Raw genomic sequence first — 8,238 nt, 5'->3', positions numbered from 1 at the left:
GTCTTACAAATACTAGAATTACTAAGCTATTAAACTCACTGATTCGTGACCCATTAACTAAATTGTTAAAGTTAACCCACCCCAATGAGAACAAGTGTTAGTAAACCAGAATAACAGTGTTAGTATGTTTGTTAGTAACTAACGAACTAATGAATTTTAGATTTTAGCATCATTGTAAAAAAGTTTGCTCATTTATTTATTTTAAAAATAAAGGCTTGTACTATTGTTCACCAATAGTAGTCTTAAAAAAACTAGAATTACTAAGGTATTAAACTCACTCATTCATGACCCATTAACTAAATTGTTAAATAATTAACAATGTTAACCAACCCAATGAGTTAGTAAACCAGAATAACAATAAGTGTTTGTTTGTTTGTTTGTTAGTAACTAACAAACTAATGAATTTTAGATTTTAGGCATCATTGTAAAAAAGTTTGCTCATTTTTTTTTTTAAATAAAGGCTATTGTTCACTAATAACAGTCTTAAAAATACTAGAATTACTAAGGTATTAAACTCACTCATTCATGACCCATTAACTAATTTGTTAAACAATTAACAATGTTAACCCCAATGAGTTAGTAAACCAGAATAACAATCAGTGTTAGTATGTTTGCTTGTTAGTAACTAACTAGTAACTAACAAACAAGAATTTTATATTTTAGGAGAGTTGTAAAGTCTTTGCTCATTGAATAGTAGGGTTCCTCCCCCCAACTTTTTTCTGTTATGAGACTATTTTAACAAATAGAAACATAGTCTTGAAAACACTATATTATTATTCATTTGCAAGTTTTCCTTTTTTCCCCTTTTTTTGTACACAGAGGTTGCAAACACGCATCATTTTTGCTTTTTTAAAAAAATTAAGTCGAGCTTAATTGACGCTATTTTATGGGAAAACCGTCTAGCAACCTTTTCATTATATTTATTATTCATAAATATATCCATAATCATGTTTATACTTATAGCTGTTATTTTATACATGCTTGACAAATAAATAAATATAAGAGAAAAGCATTAGAAAAATATATTTTTCTGGAATATGTTACTTATATTATATATTATATTATATATAATATATATATTATATTATATTATATATATTGTATATTATATTATATATTATATTACTATAAAATATATATATATATATATATATATATATATATATATATATATATATATATATATATATATATATATATATATATATATATATATATATATATATATATATATTATAAAGAATAAAATAAGTTAAAATTGGGAAATAAAAAAAAAAAACAGGAAACAGCCAAGGAATAACCAGAGCGATACCGTAGGAGGCTTTTAATAAAATAAAAATCAATGAAAATAAAGCACTAACCAAAGAAAGCTTCGAATAATTTAAAAAAAGGAAAAAAAAGAACGAATAATAAGCACAATTTTCAAACGGCGCTGGCTTTTCCCTCCAACGGTAAAAAGAACCACCTCACCCGAAAGGATCACTCCGCGCTCTGGACCACATCACACGACTTGGTTTCTTAAAGCGGAGGCCCCGCGGGGAACTATTTTTTCTCACCACCGCTCTCGGAGGGAGACGGCGCGATGCATCCCTCGTGACCGTTGCTTCGAAGAGTGCGCTGGGCTCCCATTGGCGGAGCGGCATCTCGCGCGCTTCCTCCTCCTCCCTCCTCCTCTTTCCCCTCCCCTCCGGACGGAGACTCGGAAGCTTCCGAAGAAGCCCGAAAACTCCCGAAGGCTTCTGCATAAACCAAGGTAGGTAACATTTTGGCTTACACAAATTGTTGCTTTTTTTTTTTTTTTTTTAATAATTTTGGGATGCGAGGAGGAAGAAACTGCATTGGATTCCAGGGAAGGTTTTTGTGCAGAAATTGCACAGGTTCCTGCTTGAACAGGGGGTTGGACTAGAAGACCTCTAAGGCCCCTTCCAGCTCAATTCTGACTGACTGATAGAATTAAGTGGAAAATACTTCAGGGATGTTTGGCTTGTATTATTAGGTTAATTGCAGGTACACCTCGACTTACCCCCTCACACAATGGAGCCCAAATATATTTTTTTCTTGCTATGTGAGACCTTTTAAAGTGAGTTTTGCCCCGTTTTATGACCTATCTTGCCACAGTTGTTAAGCGAATCATAGATGAGAAATGAATATGGCAAAAAGGTAATATAGAAACTCTAAACTTAATTGAAATGGACTTTTTTTTAAAAAAAATAGATGAAACTCAATTGAAATGACTAAACATTGTTTAAATTTGTGAACCTGCCAAATACTCTGTTCAAAGAAAATACATTGTATGTTTTTGTATGTGTGTTTGTCTAAAAAAATAAAAAAAAACTTTTTATTAAAAAAAAAAAAGCAAATCATTGCGGTTGTTAAGTGAGTCACACGTTGTTAAGCGAATTTGGCTTCCCCGTTGACTTTGCTTGTCGGAAGGTCGCAAAAATGGGGTCACGTGACCCCAGGATGCTGAAAACCGTCATAAGTACATGCCAGTTTCCAAGCGTCTGAATTTTGTTCACGTGACCACGTCGTAAGTGTGAGGAAAAAAGTCCCTTTTTTTCCAGCGCCGTTGTGACTTGGAACGGTCACTAAACGAAGTGGTCCAGGGCTACCTGTATGAGTGTTTTAGGCTTATTTTAGTGTTATTTTGCCTTCAAATTTTGGCCTTTGTGGTGTTATTTTTGTAAATTTAGTGAGTGGCGTTGTTTAGAGAGTGTTGTGACATTGTTACAAAAGCCAGAGGTCATTTTTGTTTGGTGTAGTTTTTTTCTGCACTTGAATTGGTTTAAGTTCTTTTTTCTTAAGTTCGTATTTCAAGTTCTGATGTTATGGTAGTTCTACATCAAGTCTTCTGTAAAACCCAAATGTCTTTTTTTTTAATTTTTTTTTTAAATAATTTTTATTTACATTTTTCGTTAAAAAACAGAAACAACACATCATAAAAAGATAACACACAAAAAACAAAACAACAATAAACATACATACTTCCTTGCTTCTTTGCAGTACCTTAATACACAAATATTCGGTACTGTATCTCTACATTATAATCCGGGGAAGACAAAACAATTTACATGCCTTAATGTATCAATTAGAATTTTTTTAATTTTTTTTATTGTTTACAGATAAATATATTGAATAATACAGTGCAATTGTCCTGGCGTTCCACTTGCCATGAAACAAAGGTAAAAACAAACTAACATATATACTATTTTAAACAGTGCTTGTTCTGTACAGTAATTTCTGACCATCATACTCTAGTACAGTGATGACTAACCTTTTTGCCCTCACGTGCCAAAAGTGGGGGGAGTGTGGAGAGGTCACGCGTGCGCATGCCCACACCCATAATTCAATGCGCCCTACCCCCACATGCTCCACGCGCTTTTGGCACGTGATGGCTCAGTGGGCCCGTTTTTTGCCCTCCCCAGGCTCCAGAAGCTTTCTTGGGCCTGGAGAGGGCAAAAACAGCCTTCCCTACCACCCCCAGAGGCCCTCCAGAGGCCAGAAACAGCCCATTTCCCAACTTCTGGTGGGACCAGAAGGCCCATTTTTCGCCCTCCCTAGGCTCCAGAGTCTTTCTAGGAGCCTGGGGAGGGCAAAAACAGCCTTCCCCAGGGCCCCGGAGGCCCTCTGGGGGCCGGAAACAGCCTGTTTCCTGACTTCTGGTGGGCCCGGAAGGCCCAAAAATCAGGTGGCTGGTGCGCACATACACGCTGGAGCTGAGCTAGGGCAAGGCTTGCGTGCCCACAGACATGGCTCCGTGTGCCACCTGTGACACGCGTGCCATAGGTTCGCCATCATGATTCTAGTATGTCAGCTAATTTATCATTCTAATACCTACATAATGTCTCTTTCCATATCCACCTAACCTGATTCTTTCGCATTCCAACTTCTACCTCGTGTTTCTAACCATTGATAGAATCTATTCCAGGTAGCATAGTATTCTGTATCTCCTTTATCTTTTATTCTCAGTGTTAGTCTGTCCATTTCCGCACAGACTACTATCTTTCTTATCGTCTCCTCCTCCGAAGGGGTGTTTTCGCTCTTCCACTGAGCATACACAATTCTTGCTACGGTCAAGATGTGTAAAATTAAGTATATTGTCCCTTTAATATAACCATTTGATATAATACCTAGTAAAAATAATTCTGGCTTAAACTCTATATGTTGTCTGGTCAGTTTTTCTAACGACATATGCATTTGTATCCAAAATTTCCTTTCCTTTACACAAGTCTACCACGTGGTAATACCGTGTTTCCCCAAAAATAAGACCCTGTCTTATATTTTTTTGAACCCCGAAATAAGCACTTATTTTCGGGGAGGTCTTATTATTTTGGGGCACATGGAGCAAGATGGGGCTCCTCTTGCCATCTTACCTGATTTCCAGATCTGCATTTAAATATTTTCAGGCAGGGCTTATTTTCGGAGGGAGGCTTATTTTAGCGCATGCGCTCAAAAGCCCGATTGGGCTTATTATCAAGGGATGTCTTATTTTCAGGGAAACAGGGTATGTGCCAGGTATTTGTTTACATTTCCAACAGTTTGGGAACTGTAAAACCCAAATGTCTTATCTTTTTTATTGACTTAAGTAGATAACTCCCGATTATGATAAATGGCACTAGTTGGTCAAATGATAGAATTATAATAATTAGCTGGACAATTAATAAAGTATAATTAGCGGGATAGGTTAATATGATAAATCATGATAAATCGTGGATGCTCCATCATTTGAGACTTTTAAGAAGTCTGAAATGCCAACTCTGCTTGCTTTCTCATCCCCACAAACATACCACAAGCACACAAGCAGCCTTCTCCCAAGAGCCTCGGGAAAGATCTGTGAATGTCTGTAAAATATATTGGAATGGTAGAAGATCTCTCCTGCTTGAGGGTTGGACTAGAAGACCTCCGAAGGCCCTTCCAACTCCTGTTATTCCATATGCTATAATTATCTGGGTAAAGCAACATAAATTAGGATAACTAGGTGGGTAAATGCCATTATGATAATTTGCTGGGTTTTCTGACCTTGTCAATTTAGTTTTGGATATTTTGAATAGTTGAATAATCTCAGTTCTGTTGTGCTGTTTAACGACCGCCATAAAGTCACGCATAAAGTCACTTCTGTCCAGCCAGACAGTTCCATGGGTCTCCCAGCAGAGGGCAGAAAATCTCCAGAAATCTTTCTTGCAAGCTGGAAACCTTGGAAACTCAGATACTGGTCTTTGCTGTTCCTGGATTTTGCAGAAAGTTTGGGTCCCCTAAATCAGTGGTAAAATCCAAATTTTTTTTACTACCGGTTATGTGGACATGGCTTGGTGGGTTTGGTGTGGATTGATGCGCATGGCTGGGTGCGCATGGCAGGGGAAGGATAGTGCAAAATCCTCAGTCCCTCCCTACTCCTGGGGGAAGGATATTGCAAAATCTCCATTCCCTCACCACTCCAGGGGGAAGGATATTGCAAAATCTCCATTCCCTCACCACTCCAGGGGGAAGGATATTGCAAAATCTCCATTCCTACCCCACTCTGGGGCCAGCCAGAGGTGGTATTTGCTAGTTCTCCGAACTGCTCAACATTTCCGCTACCTGTTCTCCAGAACCTGTCAAAACCTGCTGGATTTCACCCCTGCCCCAAATCTGCTTTCCAATTGTTAGCCAGTTGCTGCCTTCAGAACTAGCCGGAAGCTTATTTCAAGGGGTTTCTCTTCAGCCGGTCCCTTTGCTGTTTCCTTTTCCAGTTTTAAAATTAAATGTTTAATTTTTAAGAAACAGCAGCCGGGCCCTGCAAGGGAAGGGTCAGCTTTTCTGCACCCATCACTTCAAATAAGGGCTGGTCCCTTGTTGCTTTTTTTCCAAAATTCCTTGTAACGGTCCAAAATTCTTTGGAATAGATTTAGGGGCAGTTTTTAGGGGGCGACAGGAAAGAAACAGCTTTTCCTTCCAAAAGCTCAGGATGTTTGTTTGTTTATTTGCATCCCACCTTTATTATTTTTAGAAATAATTAAGACGCAAATGTATTCCACACTCTTTTCCTCCTGCTATTTCCTCCCCCCCACCGCAACGACAACCCTGTGAGGTGGGTCAGGCCGAGAGCTACAAAAACATAAGATGGTAGTCCCTCTTGGACAGCACAATTTTCTGATTTTTGCAATTCCCAGGTGTTGGTTTATCCTGTTTATATAAACTTTTCAAAGCTTGGCTTTATTGATTTATTTATTTTCAGCATTTCCGGTTTCCTTAACGTTCCCTTTTGCTTTGTTTTCCTTTCCTTCCTGTTCCCCCCTTTTTTTCCCCTCTCCTTCTCTTCAGGCTTCTCTTGAAGAAAAGGTTGTAAAACCCACGTTTAAAAATGAACCTCCAAGGGAGAAGCTGAGGAGAAGTCAGATTTGTAAAACTGGCTTCTGGTGATTTGCTCCCCAGAGGCTCATTTTTTAAAGTCCTGGTTTTCACAACCTTTTGATCAATGGCTCTTCAAAGCCATCTGGATGCCCCTCAATCCTCTTAAACTGTTAAGCTGCCAAAAGTTTTATTGATATGTTTATTTATTAAATTTATATGCTTTCCATCTCACCGCTGCAGCCACTCTGGGCCATGGGTGAAATCCAGCAGGTTCTGACAGGTTCTGGAGAACCGGTAGTGGAAATTTTGAGCAGTTCGGAGAACTGGCAAATATCACCTCTGGCTGGCACCAAAGTGGGGTGGGAATGGAGATTTTGCAGTATCCTTCCCCCAGGAGTGGGGAGGGAACAGAGATTTTGCAGAATCCTTCCCCTGCCACACCCATCAAGCCACACCATGCCCACCAAGCCACGCCCACAGAACTGGTAGTAAAAAAAAAATGGATTTCACCACTGCTCTGGGTAGCTTACAAAATTATACCCAGTTTTCTGGAAGCGACATTTGAGGGGTTGAGTGTGCAAAAAAAAAAAAAAAAAACAGCTGGGGTTTTTTTCCCCCCACAGGATACATGAGATAAATTTATCCATCATGCTGGATTTCTGCCAAGTCCTTCACTTTGAGGGCTGGATTCGTAGATTAGCCCCGGATCTAATCCTAGAATAAATTGTGATCATTTTATTACTATAATTAATTTTTGCAGAGGATGCTTTGCTTGCTCTGGTTTCTATGCCCATGTTCAAGAATTTTTAAGCCTAGAACCGGTGGGTGAGATAATGGGCGATGAAGGGCGTTTGTCAAAACAGTTGTGTAAAACACAAAGGCTTTTGTTTAAACAACTTTGAAAACAAAACCTTACTTTTTGGTATCTTTATTTTGAAGAGTCAAAGGCACAAGGCTGGATCTGAACAGCAGCCCTTGTTAGGTTTAAGAGAATTTTAAATCTGGTTTCAGTCCATTTTTTTTTCTTCTGGTTTTATCACCTTTTTTTTAATCAATACCTTTTAAAAACTATCTGCTTCCTCTTCAATATCCTTTAAAAAGTTTTTTATTTTTTATTTGTTTACAAACATTTCAAATAAATGCATGAACATTATGGTACCTGAGTGTCAGAATAGAATAGAATAGAATAGAATAGAATAGAATAGAATAGAATAGAATAGAATAGAATAGAATAGAATAGAATTTTTTATTGGCCAAGTGTGATTGGACACACCAGGAATTTGTCTTTGGTGCATATGCTTTCAGTGTACATAAAAAGAAAAGATACATTCGTCAAGAATCATAAGGTACAACACTTAATGATAGTCATAGGGAAACAGTCAATATAAATTGTAAGGATACCAGCAACAGTTACAGTTATACAGTCATAAGTGGGAGGAGATGGGTAATGGGAACGATGAGAAGATTAATAGTAGTGCAGACTTAGTGAATAGTTTGACAGTGTTGAGGGAATTATTTGTTTAGCGTTCGGGAAAAAACTGTCCTTGTGTCTAGTTGTTCTGGTGTGCAGTGCTCTACAGTGTCGTTTTGAGGGTAGGAGTTGAAACAATTTCTGTCCAGGATGCGAGGGGTCTGTAGATATTTTCCCAGCCCTCTTTTTGACTCGTGTAGTAGACAGGTCCTCCATGGAAGGCAGGTTGGTAGCCATGGTTTTTTCTGCAGTTCTAATGAACCTCTGAAGTCTCTGTCTCTCTTGTTGGGTTGCAGAACCAAACCAGACAGTTATACAGACTAATAGAAATAAAACTAGTAAAATTAATCATAGTTATTACATTCAATCAACTGATATATTTCTAATAATGATAGACAATTACAATCTGTTGCGATCTGACATTATTCAATCATTCC

Source organism: Pituophis catenifer, unplaced genomic scaffold (assembly GCF_029215685.1).
Source record: "Pituophis catenifer annectens isolate HBS135680 unplaced genomic scaffold, rPitCat1.0.hap2 SCAF_10, whole genome shotgun sequence".
Lineage (NCBI taxonomy): Eukaryota > Metazoa > Chordata > Lepidosauria > Squamata > Colubridae > Pituophis > Pituophis catenifer.
Note: the sequence above shows the minus strand (reverse complement) of the source record.